General features: G+C 47.1%; 1 long non-coding RNA gene across 1 annotated transcript in view; it reads right to left on the bottom strand.

Annotated features, from left to right (window-relative positions):
* Positions 1–13,993, bottom strand: part of LOC109519222 (uncharacterized) — an 86,070-nt gene that overhangs the window by 51,365 nt on the left and 20,712 nt on the right. The gene's annotated exons all lie outside the window — the stretch shown is intronic.

The following is a 13,993-nucleotide window of genomic DNA, read 5'->3' as shown; positions in this document are numbered from 1 at the left end:
CCCCTACCCACTGTCTCACTCCTGTCTTTCCAGGAAAGCAGCGAGAAGCTAATGAGGCCCGGCTGGCATTTATCCATCCCCCCATCCCCTGGTGTGCGTCTGTGTGTAACTGATCTAATCATCCGGAGTTAATACTATATTTGTCGGCATCAAAAAAATAACCACGGCCGAGGACGGGCGATGTGCGCGGGCAGGCAAATTAACGCTATGATACGATCGTCAGCGACGTCCGACGGGAAAACGACTGCGGAAACGCAGGTAGCGATGCACCATTGGAAATGAGAATTCCGAGGCGGCTTTTCAAGGGTGGAAATCAGTTTTTCCGCTCCATTTAAATGTTCCTTTTAGCGAGGAGCTGCGTCCCACCTCAGATTGGACAACCACGGCATCTCTCTATGGACTAACCAGATGGGAAAATCATTCCCACTTTTCCCTGTTGTCCCGGAAGCACCTGTCGCCCCCCCCCCCCACAGCCCCACCCCCTGTAGAAGCAAACACAGGGTTCAGTCACACACAGGCAGCCAAGTTGAAATGTACCTTTCCAAACAGTGGAATACCATCAAAAACTCTCAGCGGAGGACTTTGCGGACAGGCCAAGCTAATGAGACCCGTTTCCGAGAGATCCCGAAGACGTCTCGCGCCTCGTCATATTTGATTTCATTTAGGGGGCGGCCGCGAACACGAAGTGACTCGCATACACGGCGCGAGTCGAAGATGAAGACGAGGAGGACGCGCCGCACACGTCACTGTGACGGTCATTAGCGCTAAGTGACAGTTTGTGGTGGCCTCTCGGTAACGCGGTGTGTGTGTGTGTGTGTGCGTGTGTGTGTGTGTGCGCGCGTCTGTGTCATAGGAGCCAGGTGTAATGCATAACACCAACAACAGGTTCACTCCAGCAGCCCCAGCCGAGCTGACAGAGTTAATATTGCAGTATTATTATTCATCGCAGCAGAGATAGCTGAAGGTGTGATGACCCGAGCGGGCGACAGGACTAATTAACCAACGTTTGACCCTGCCTGCAGACAGCTGCTTGTGTGAATATGTGTGTGAGCGCGCGCGCGTGTGCGTGTGTGTGTGTGTGTGTGTGTGTGTGTGTGTGTGTGTGTGTGTGTGTGTGTGTGTGTGTGTGTCCATTCCCAATCATCCGCAAATCATTGTTTGTCTTTTGTTTTTGCATTCACCTGCCCGTCAAATATTTCAGGCATGACACTTCAGGTGCATCTGAGTATATGACGACGCGATTTGCATCGAGGAGACAAAGTGAATTATTTCAGCACGATTGCGCCCGGTATCCGGTAAATCGCATGGCGTCAAGGCAGCTAATCATCAGCTAGCAGGCGCCCGTCAGCACCTGGAACGAAATCCCGCGGAAGTCGCCGGGAACTCAGCTTCAAAAGAGGGGCTCGACTGTGGCAGGTCTGATAGGTTGATTTCCATATTTAAATTCAAATCCTGCATTATAGGGCTTTATTCTTCTGCCAATCATCTTGTCGGCTACTTTTCCCCCGAAGAGAGATTGCAATACTGCTGTTAAAAAAAAAATACTAATCATAATAAAATGGACGATTTATTTCCAAAGAACTAATAAATGGCAACACAATTTGTTCTGAATTAGCAGAGGAAGTACAACAAGAGCAATTATTTTTCGTGATCAAGCATTAAATATCTCTTTGGGCCGCCGTACACGACGCAATGCTTCTGCTCCCGTATCAAGGTCTCAGGCTCCTCATACCATATTGTTGCTCGGTATCACTTTTTTAATTCCATCAAATGGATTGTCCGTCAAAGGAAGACGTAGGTTGCTGCAGAATGAGGGCAGGGCATGGGTGAGAATAAAAATATTAAAGGGGAAAAAATGCGGGGCTTGCTCCCATTCTTTTGATTGTATGCGGTGCAGTACGTATGCCACTCGCGTATATTTTTACCACAAGTTTCACGATTTCATCAACGGGTACATATGAAATTAGAAATATGGTTAGGTGCCGTTGAAAAGTACAATATGGGCACTGTGGTCCTATTTTGCTTGGTGTTTTTTAGTCTGGTTTTTGACCTGCTCAATATGTAAAGATAACTTCTGTCGTGAACTGACTCGCGAAAGGCTTACTGGCATGAACAGTACTGAATGAATCAACTTTTACAGTTAAATCTGGTCAGCACTTACTTTACTACTCATTAAAGTGACGCTTTTCCATAGCGGGAAAAGCAACGCAGTGCAGCCCATCCGAAATGAGTTGAAAAGATGAGCGGGAGGAAAAGCAAAAAGCAGAAGTAGAATTTGAAACACGCTTTTCCATAGCGGGAAAAGCAACGCAGTGCAGAAGTAGAATTTGAAATAAATGGCATCGTCCTCTGGTGTTCATTTGGCATTTGACAGGAGTCGTCATGATTTGGACGCCTCCAACATGGCTGATTAGTGGCGATGCTTTGGCTCTGCACAATGCAGCATGTTGGCCCCACAGACTGTGTTACTATCCCTCTCGCTGTCTTTCTAAATATGTCTTTCTCTGTTGCCCATTCACATCGTTGCTTTCGGTCCAGGTCTCTCTCTCTCTCTCTCTCTCTCTCTCTCTCTCTCTCGCTCGCTCGCTCGCTCTCTTCCTTCCCCTTTTGCCTGAGTGTCTCTCTCCCATTCTCGCCCTCCCTCTCTCTCTTTTTCTTTCTCCTCTCAAGCGTGGAATCATTTAATTATTGCCTATAGCTGTTTTGGCAAGCTATTGAATGCCCACCTCTCAAAGACCGGAGGAAACAATTTACCCCGGGATATCACACACACACACACACACACACACACACACACACACACACACACACACACACACACACACACACACACGCACACACGCACACACAGGCACATTGGCCCGCATGCACACACAAGCACAACTTCAAGGAGCGGATTTATTACAGCAGCAGCAGTTCAGAGAAATCCATCACCAATTCCAGACTGAGAAAATATAGTTCAGGGAGAAAAATAAGATGTTAAGAAAACCAAGAAATCTTTTGGGTGGAACGGAGAACCTGGAATAGTTTTGCATATATTTAGAATGTTTTTTTTCCTTTTCACACAGATAAGGCTTGTGCTGAGGCTGTGTGTGCGCGCGTGTGTTCGGGGGGAGGGAGGGGGCTGAGACGGGGGGGGCTGTTAAAGTAATGATTACATGTCATAAAACATTTCAACTGTTTAACTCCCCATTATAATAACAGTGGGAAGTGATTTATTTAGGGATGTGGGTGTGCATGTTTTGTGAAATCTATTGCTATTATTTAGCTATTAGTGCAATATTTTTTTCCCAAACAGCAGATACGTATTGTGGTTGTTTTCAAGGTATAGCCACTCCTGTCGTGACGCCGAAAGTTTAGCACTGCTACAATTCTCAAGGATGTGTATATGTGTGTCAATCGGACCCATACACCTTTTTTTTTTTTTTTAAGCAGTGACTCGCATAGAAAGGACTTGAGACAAGGAGAATCGTGCAAAACAACAGGCAACTATAGAGAGGAAATTAACGACCCATCTACATTGTCTGCATTGTTATTGTGTGAGCGCGTTTGGAGGCAGGGCCACCCTTTAAGAGGATGTCCGCTGAGAAAAGAGCACTAAAAACCGAGGACGCGGCAGAAAAGGTGGATGAAAGCGAAAGGCAAGGCCCACGGCGACGACGGGCTGTAAATTTTCACCGGAGCCCCCAGTTCATTACAGGGTGATCAGAGAGCGGGCCGGTCGAGACAAAGGGCCTCAGTGTTGTTCAACGGCTCCGTCGGTGTTACACCGGGGTCAGCTCTTGAACTCGCGGCCACTGAATAACGGGGGATTTCTGGCCGCCCGGCTTTCCCCAGCCTCCGCTAGCTCCTGCCTATTGTCGACAACTCGAACCGGGGAAGTTCCCGATCCGTACAAGCGCCCAGAATTTAAAAAGATGCACTGGATGTTATTTAAGTTGTGTGTGCCTGTGTGTCTGCAACCCTAGAGAGGTCAAGAATACTCCATCATCACCATGTCATTAAAGATTCAAGTGCACGGTGCATATGGGGCCTGCAAGATGAGTAAAGAATGTGTGTGTGTGTGTGTGTGTGTGTGTGTGTGTGTGTGTGTGTGTGTGTGTGTGTGTGTGCGTGTGTGCGTGTGTGTTTCGCTTACAGGTAGCGCAAAATCCCATCTGCGACAATCCGTGTGAACCCCAAGCGTCAGTCCGGCGCGCACGCGCTGAATTTCAATGGCTTTTACAGCCAATTACATGAAGCTTCTCATTTAATTCAAACCGGAGCCTCTTCATTAAACTGCTGGTGGAGACGTGCGCATGCATGTTTTTAAGCAGGTAAATAACGAGGGGAATTTTCATGCATACAAAGACCGCCGCAATGCAAAAAAATGCCGCCGGAAAGACAAAGAAGAATTTCGCACGGCAGACATAAACTACCGCTAATCATAATCAGCGCACGTGCGAGGTTTCGACGATTTTAAAAAATATTCCAACTCACAACTCATGCATTGTAAACAATCAACAAACAATGATTCAATGAGTGACTGAGCATGATTGTGTTGACAAAAGGCATTGTTGGTGAAGTTTACGGTGTTGGAATTATTTTGCACACGTACCATGTAATGAAATGTCCAGTGAGTGCGATCGAGCTGTTGTATCACAGTAGATTAAAATTCTAATGACAAAGGTTGACATCAATAGTTGTGATTTGATTTTTTTGAAAGGAGTTTGCCATTAAACTCTTGGAAAACTAACAAGCTGACGGAAGAGTTTTAAGCGCACAGTGAGCAACGCGGCTGAAACCAGTTGCTGCGCAATGCGCGGGTTCGGCAATTAGCATTCACAAGTGGCCGACCCCATGGCCATTGCGGTAATTGAAAATTTAAATTATCGGCATTGCAACGTCACAGATGTCACAGCTAATTAAAAATCAGACACACATTTTTTTTTTACGAGGTTCTAAGAGCAAGCGACACCCCACCGACCAGAAAAAAAAAAAAAAAAAAAAAAAAAAGCAAAGCGTGGAGAGTCTGCGGCCGCAGAGTCTGCTGACGAAATTCACAAGTTGTGAAATGGGCAATCGATCGCGACAAGCCGCTTCTTCCTTGACAATCACGCAATATGGTTCAAAACATATTTATGCTGAATAGTCGACTGCGTGTGGACCCAAAGGACCCCATTTCGGTGGATGTGTGCCACTCAATGACTTGGCGTGAGTTGCCAACTAACGTTTCAAGACGGCACCCCCGTTTTGGTGTGCGACGGCCCTTACGAGAGAAGGGCATTTGGCTACATTTCATATACGCATGACAGACTCTTACGCCCGAGCTTGGTTTCGACTATCTTCAATTTTTTTGGTCATTTGAGAAGGTCATTGTTTTCCCGCTAAAACGAAACGGCAAATTAGTAACTTACATCATCCGCTGCTTTCTCTATTGCACACGTTTCTTCTGCCTTCCATTCAAAAAGCAATGCAGCACATTCGTAAACACTCATTTACATTCGGAACTGTCACTCAGACACACACACACACACACACTCGCACGCGCACACACATTCCCTCCATGGAGCATTCAGTCCTCATCAGTTGACACCCTGAGTTGCTCAGGTTTCAATACTCGGGCTAGGCAAAAAAAAAAAAAAAAAAAAAGAAGTCCCTGTCTTTCGCTCACTGTGACAGTAGGTGTTGCATACTAATGCGTGTGTGTGTGTGTGTGTGTGTGTGTGTGTGTGTGTCTCAGGGGGTTGAAACGAGGAAGTCCTCTCCCATTACTTAGTGCCCACCAGCTGGGCAGGGGCAAGGGCTACAGCAGCTAGACAGATGGTACCGTCACCCCCTGCTCACAAACACACACACACCCACTCACACACACACAACACACACACACACACACACACACACACACACACACACACACACACACACACGCGACTATATAAACACACAATGGTGTAACAGTGAGGATTGAGGAGGAAGTCATTAGCTCGGAAAACCACAAGATTCCTTATTGAACGAGGGGGAGGAAGAGGAGCGAAGGAGGTATAAAGATAAAGGGGGGGGTGAGTGAAAGAGAGAGTGAGGGGGGGTTTATCCGAAATTCAGTTCTGCTGAGGCAATCTGTCATGCTTGAAATAATTGCTCTCGTCTTGCGTGAATGAAGTGATCTGTCATCGCCCGCCGCATTAAGGCCTTAAGAACTGCCCTCGCACGCACGCACACGCAGGCACACACACACACCACATGCACACATGTGCAGTCAGAGAGCCGTGACCCTCCCGAATGCTCCAAGTGAGACGCGTGCTGCCGTGACGTTTTGAATAAAGCGAATATTTCAGGAGGGAAGGAATACGGAGACGAGGACAACGAGACGAGGCTGAAGTCCGCCTCCTCCTTCTTCTCCATCATTCCTAATCACTCTCTGCCTGTTCTCTGGATGTGTTTTATCAGTAAGAGTAGAGCGCCGGGCTCGGGTCTCGTTAGGTCAACATGGCACGGTCGTCAATTGTAACGCGTTTGGCTCGGCCGATGCGCTGTGTTGAATGAGAAAACAAAAAGCTGTAATTGCACTTAAACTGCTGCTCCCGGACTAATATTTGCGCAAGTGGTGAAAAGAGACATTGGTCGCATTGACTTGTGGTGAACTCTTCGGCAAGTTGAAGCTACAGATCCACTTTACAGTTGTCTAATGTGTATTTAACGAAATCCGAAAAAAAGGGTTTTGACAATGCCCTGAGAGTGGCCGGCACCAATTGTCACCATACGACGAAATGAGAATTGGAGAGTTGGTAGGAGTTTAGTCCATTTGGCATGACTCCTTCTTGTGACCGGCTTCAAGTAAGCCCTTCGAAGAAACGGAAGCTCCCAAAAATTGCATTTCTGAATACATGAGACGCTGTAGTCATTTTTGCGCAGCCTCTTATTTTGCCCGCGCTACGCTGGCACGACTGCGTGTGCTGGTTCGCACCTGCCGTTGAAACACAGATTTAACATGCAAACTTAGCCTTGGCAAGTGATGTCATGATGGGTTATTCATATTGTGCGTGCTAAATTAATCGAATATTCCTCACAGAAAGCGCAAAATGAAATGCGCTGCAAATTCTGTCCAGACGCAAGGGTAAGCACGGTGGAATAGCGGTTAGCGCTCTGCCTCACAGTTCCGGGGTTGGTTTGCATGTTCTGCCAGTGCTTGCGTTGGTTTACTCAAGGTCGGTAGGAAGCCATCTTGGCATCCCCGCATCTCAGAACTGTGATGCAGACATCTAACCACCTGCCGTTATGGTTTTCAAATGGATCAAAACGCAACACCAACGTATAGTTCCACTTGCAGTTGGTGTTTGTAGGTTGCCACAATGTCTCGTGTAGAGTTTACATGTGTCACTCCGTCCACCGCCTGTACATACAATGGCCTGGTCGTATGCCCACACTCACCGCCTCCTGCATCACCTCGGCACATGCACACGCACGCGCGCACACACACAGACGGTCAAATAGACATACAGTCTGTCATATTTGCGGCTGGTAAACAAGCTGTTAAAGCCGGCAAGCTGAGTAAACCGGAGACAACAGTGTGCTTAATGAAGTGGGCCGCCTCCCAGCACAACATCTCATCATCACTCGGGCTCAAACAAAACACTCGGCCGCTAATTGGCCGAGCCGCACGGAGCCGCCGTGAGGAATGCGCGCCGACTCCCCCATCATCACCATCAGCACCGGCACCGGCACCGCCTCCACTGTTGCTTCTCAAAGGCTTGACAGACTGCGGCAAGACAGACGCTCGGTTATTGAGTCTTTGCGCGGAGATGTGACGGTCTGCTTCTCTTTCGGGCCTGACAGATGAGCAAAAAGTGCTCTTTCATTTCAGCCATAATCGCTGCTGACGAGCGCCTGCCAGTCAGACACTGTCGTCAGCGCCTCGGCATCTTTTGACTTGTTTTACTCACCAGCTTGAGCCTTGCGCTGCGAAAGCGGAAGTCATTCATTCATTCATCCGCTCACTTGAGAGGCCAACAAACAAAACCCTTCACCTCGTTGGCTGGACAACGCCGCAGAGGAAATCCCTGCAGATGTTTTATGTCAGCCAGTGGAACGATTCATAAACTGTTCCATTGTGTGCTTATTTATGCAAACAAGAACCGGTCGGCACTCAGCAATTTATACCTGTGAATACAGTTAAATTGCCTGCTTGGATGCGTGGGCACGATTTCTGCTCAAATAATAGTTGTTAAAAAAGATTTGCAATGACCAGATCATCGATTCGAGTGGCCTCGGCCTGTCTGTAGCGTTTTACAGCGTGTGTGTTAGCGTTTAGATCGCGGACTTTTATCAAACACAATTGTGGAATAAACATGGTGCAATTCTCTTGGTTTGGGGTTTATTTTGACAATAGAGTGACAATAAAAAGCGGACGAAAGAATTTGCCCTTTTTTGAAGAAGAAGACAATGTCACGACCTCCGAAACTGTGGCTTGTTGTGAAATTCGCTGCCAACGCAGGGGACAACGTGTAGAGCGCTAGTGTCGGGCTAAAACCTCATAAATCATAATTTGGTAAATCAACGTTTGCTTTTTTACACATAATGTGCCTGTGTACAACTTCCTCACATAACTCCATTTTTTTTTCCTTTCATTTGATTGAAAAGAAGTTGAACAGCGGCTCATTTTTGCAGCCCAAGTTTAAGGTCAGACCAACCTCGATGCAGGGTGGAGATGTGTCGAGCGAGGTTGAGCGAGTGTGGGGTTTAGGAGGAAGTTGACAGAGCTTAAGAGTGCGCAGCACACACCCAAATGGCTCGTGGTCAAAGTCTCAAAGTTACTTTGGAAAAACCCCACAGCACCACGGCGCTCAGTTCAGTTTCATGGATATGTTTGCTTTACTGTACTTTGGGGTTATTCGGGAAGGCGGTTGCCAGGGCGACCTCGTGCTAATCGGCCTCGATTCTCTTTAATCCCAGGGTGTTGCACGGGGTCTGTGTCGGATGTCAAGTTCGTCTTCGCCAAAGTCATTCTCATGCCTTTATGGGCCCTGCTTTGAGTTATGCTGGAAATGAAAAGGGATTTTCCCCAACAGGTTCACATAAGGTTGGAAGGTCAGAGATGTTTCGCCCAAAAAAAAAAAATTGAACAATTCTGGCCACGATGACACTTTTCCTACCAACGAACCTTTATTAGTGGTTTGTGCAAATTTGTTCCGTCTTGGATACACAAGACGTAGTCGACCACATGTATGTACTTGAACAGGGGTTCCAACTATTCATCCATCACACTGTAATGTTAGTAACTTTCTGCTGCAGTGTAGTTGAAAGGCAGCATTCTAGGCTTATATGTAAAGAGCCATTCACCAGTTTGTGCAAATTTGTTCCGTCTTGGATACACAAGAAGTAGTCGACCACATGTATGTACTTGAACGGGGCTTCCAACTATTCATCCATTACACTGTAATGTTAGTAACTTTCTGCTGCAGTGTGAGACACAGGAGTTGAAAGGCAGCATTCTAGGTTTATATGTAAAGAGCCATTCACCTACCGGAAACACTCCGCAATGCGGATTTTTGGTCATCCCGACAAAATTATGCAAATTTCAATGTAAACAAATATTTATGTGGAATGTGTACAGTACAACATTGAGGCTGCGCTTTAGAATATTGCTCTGTACTCGCACGGATTAGATACAATCCCAAATCAACTCAAAACGCGTGCATCAAATTCTTGTTCGACATTATATAATCAATTATTCCACCGTGCAAAACAACGGCTCAAATAAATCATTAAAAGTCCAAACTTTCGATGACATCCAAACTCACAATGAGTGTGTGGAAACTTTTGACCAAAACTCTCCGACAGATCTCCTTCTCAATACATAATCTAAGCATCACAAAGCTCATATGACATGTTTCAACAAAACACTGAGTTCATTTATCGAAACCTGGACTCGAGTCAGCTGGATGAAAGAGAGGCCACGCCCCCTCGCAGCGACTTCTGGTACTGGCACTTAGTGGCTGACGAAGCGCCGGTGCGGGCAGCGGGCCGTGGGGAGCCGATTGATCTGAACTTTGACCCCTCCCCCTCATGACAGGGGTGGCTGGAGGTCAAAGCCTGTAAGGGATACCCTTTTTATCTGTCCCGTAGAACAGGAGCTCAAAGCTAGCTGGGGCACCCAGCCAGACTCGGGCGGTTCCCCGGGGTCCCCCACCACATTCATATGGTCAATACGAGCCTCGGTGCTCGGTGGCCCGTGATGCTTTGACCTGAGCTAAGTATCTTTGATTTTCCCAAGGGAAGCGTCGCCCCTTTTCCTGCCAGGTGAAATAAACAGAGCGCAAAGAGCGGCGGGTCAAACTCTCACAGGCCACCCTATAAGGGCTACTTTTCATCTCACACACACACACACACACACACGCACACACACACGCACACACACGCACACACACGCACACACACGCACGTCCCTCGCCTCCCACACCTCTCTTTTATGTCAAGCTATTGTTTTTAACGGCATTATAACGGTGTCATTCCGCTCCCGCTGAGAACAACAAAGAAACGCCAAATCCAAGAACACAGCCCCGCGCATGTGTGAGTGTGCCTGTGTGCGTGTGTGCGAGTTCTTTAAAGCAATGCTAATGGCCCCTAAGAAGCATTCAAGTGACCCCTACTGTAACAAAAGAGTTAATAATCCGTTTAGAAAACAATCAGATTGCTATCCATGAGAAAAGCCCCCCCGCTAAGTCTTTTTGGAGAGGAGGGAATTCACCCTTTTTTTTTTTTTTTTAAGTCAGCAATCTTGTTGAACATCGCTTGTTTTCATCGCTCTCTCAATGGGGAATGATGGAACAGCATTTAACGGCGATCGGCGACGGAAAAGCGGTTGCGGTTTCACAAGCGGGGCTGATTCAAAGTGACCCCTGCCGGAGTTCAGGGGTCTGTTTTCTGGCCCATGCACTGTAAATGAGTCCTTCTGAAGGAGCTATTAACAAACAAACACCGGCACGCCCATTAATTGCTAATGATAGCCTCTTTGTCGAGCGTGTCCCCCCTGGGTCAAAATGTTCAGTCAGCAGGATCCATCTCCAGGCAAAAGGCAACGGATATAATTGGTTGTATTATTATAATGGCCATTAATCATCACATCTCCGGTGTCGTACGTCCTCGCGCTGTGATGATAAAAAAAAAAGTGCCAGTTCGGCGGGTCGCTACCTGAGGCTGTCAGGCCTATCTGTTACGTGTCGCGGTGATTCATCTGCCTTCGTGTCGGGGTCTATCAGTGCTTATCGGCGCTCTCAAGTGGTAAAGCAAAGACTTTTATCCCCCTCCCCCACCCACCACTCGGCACTCATCCTTCCTTCCCTGAGCACCAACATCACAGAATTAAGAATCTGAAAAGACCACCGATATGATGTCATGATCATGAACGAGATAGGTGAGCTTCTGAAATAAGAAGGGGGGGAAAAATACATTCGAGGTTTTCATGATGATTGGCTGGTGACAAGTCTACAAAGTACAATGAAAAAAAAAAAACAAGTGTGGGATTTACATTTAAAAAGGTATGGACATTGGTCACACGAATAAAAACCATGAAAAACATGAACATTGCCCAGAACTAATTCAGATTGGCGAAAGTGGCCTGACCGTTCCCGGCAACGGCTTCACCTGTTGCACTGGCAAGCAATCGGTTGGCAAACACTATTGGTAATATCACATCATTTGCATCATGACTCTAGCATCACTTGTCTTATCGTGTTTATTTAACAATTACCAAAATGATTTGCATTTAATAGTCTTTAATTAAAATGCCGTTGACAGAGATCCAATTTCAGATCTTGTTTCAATATATTTCATATCAGTATCTTACTAAGCATGTCGTGAAATACAAAAGGTGCACTATAGTCAATATTCTCCCAAAACTTTGCACTCGATAACACGGTCGAAAGGGAATGAAGAGGCAAGAGTCACGCTCACACATACAACAACAACTCTGTTTGCACAAAGACCAAAATAAAACAAATTGGAGGTGAATCAGCAAATCCGTCCACACAACAAAAAGCTGTCCGGTGTGTTCATTCAGCTCGTTGAATCATCATTGTTTGCGACTCGCATCGGTTAACTCGCTGCCAAAACACAAGGCTCGGTGACATTTTTATTTACCTCACCGAAAACGACCCAGGAGGGAAAAATGAGCAGCGCGAGTGGATTGCGGGACTTCATTTGAACGTGTCCGAATGTAAGTTATTCCTTTGTCTGCGCGCGGCTAATAGCGGGGAATGGCTTTCAAATGGAGTCAAGCTGCCTCCAGAGATCCCTCAATCCACCGTCGCCATAAAGAGAGGTCTGAGGCCAGTCTAAATATTTGGTAGTCTTAGCAGGTTCATGTTAAAAGACGCACAAATGCACCGCGCGCACACTCACGCCCGACGCGCACACACTGTGAATGCAAAAGCGGGCCTCGGCTGTGAAGTTGAATGGCATAGCTCAAAGCCTTCCTCCCCCTGCACCCCCCCCCCCCCGTCCCCTTTTCTCTCTCTCTAAACCGCCAAAACCATTCTCCCCCCCTTTTCTCCAGCTCAGAGGAATTCATTAACTGCCTCTCCACAGAGACACTATGGAAATCGGGCGGCTACAAAGGCAGAGAGAGAAAGAGAGCGATGGAGAGAGAGAGAGAGGCAGAGGGAGAGAGGGTGGGAGGCTAGGCTGTGTGTTGAATGGGGTTATATTATCCTATTAGATGGTGGATATGTCTCGTTTCCCTCCCTGTCATGAAAAAAACAACATCAATTTTGAGTGAGAAACAAGGCAGGGAGAGAGAAGGGGAGAGAGAGAGAGAGGAAGGAAATGCTGAGAGTGTTTAACGTTGCTCTTTTATCGGGCTGAAATGGAGAGTCCCCTGGCTCCGTTTACCTTGGCAATGAGGCAAGGGCCACTCTCTCTATGAATGCCATTTAAAATGCCATGGAGATTAAGCATCCTCTCTTTATATTTCTCTTTCGCGCTGTGTCTCTCTCGCTCTCTTTCTCACACACACGCACACACACATCACGATATGCATTTCGGAAAACAGCTTTGAGCTGCACAAGTGCCCTATGGCGCTTCTGAGAAAGGAAACGGCACATGAGTGGACCATCACTTAGCCCGAGTGGGTTTTAAGCACAGTAATGAAATCATTAGACCTCCCGCCTCCCTCCTCTCCTCTCCCTCCTGCTCTTTCCGCTGCCCCTCCTTCTGTGTCGATGGGGGGGGGGGGGGGGGTGTCCAGGATGATGATGAATCTGTATTTACGGGGATGGAGTAATTACACGGCTAACCTCTGAGGGAAGCCCAGGAGGGCCACAGGCCAGTGAGCAGGGCGCTACCTCATTAGCACCGCCCGAGTGCTTGGAGCGTGTATGCGCATGTGGGTTCGCATAAGAATCGTGGCCATTTTGATGTTCAAACCTGTTAATGAGAAAGCAACAAGCAAGCTGGCTGCCTTTATCCTTCATCACTGCACTTTCTCCAACCATCATGTACGCTCACGTTAAAATATCCTCCGTCCGTCGGTCGGTTTATGCCAGCTGACTTTGGGCAAAGAGGCGAAGTTTGGCCGACGAATCACACGGTTCACATCCACCAACAGCTATTCACACTCAAAGCATCTTCGTCCATGAATTGAACACGCGTGGAATGTGGGAGTAGAAAACCAAGCCCAGATTCATGAAGAGACTTCAAGATGTTTATCACCACTCCTACTTGAAACTTGCTGAAAGAGTTTTATATCGAGCCAAATGTTACAGTCTTGTTTTTCTTAATAAAAACGAAAGATTTTGTTATTTTGGGATGAATGACATGCCCATTCATTTCAGTGGGGAAAGACAATTTCAGGGACGAGTGTGGTAGCGTGGCATTGTGGTCAGTGAGTGATTTGTCTGCAGCATCGCATCTTAAAACAACAGCCCTTTCTTCTCCGTCAACATCTGTCACGTTCCACTCCGCAGCACTTTTGAGCACCACGCTATCTTATCCTCCCAATCTCCATCAATCCCATCCG

Source organism: Hippocampus comes, unplaced genomic scaffold, assembly GCF_001891065.2.
Source record: "Hippocampus comes isolate QL1 unplaced genomic scaffold, H_comes_QL1_v1.1 scaffold12, whole genome shotgun sequence".
Classification (NCBI taxonomy): domain Eukaryota; kingdom Metazoa; phylum Chordata; class Actinopteri; order Syngnathiformes; family Syngnathidae; genus Hippocampus; species Hippocampus comes.
Note: the sequence above shows the minus strand (reverse complement) of the source record. Positions and strands in the feature narration are given on the sequence as shown.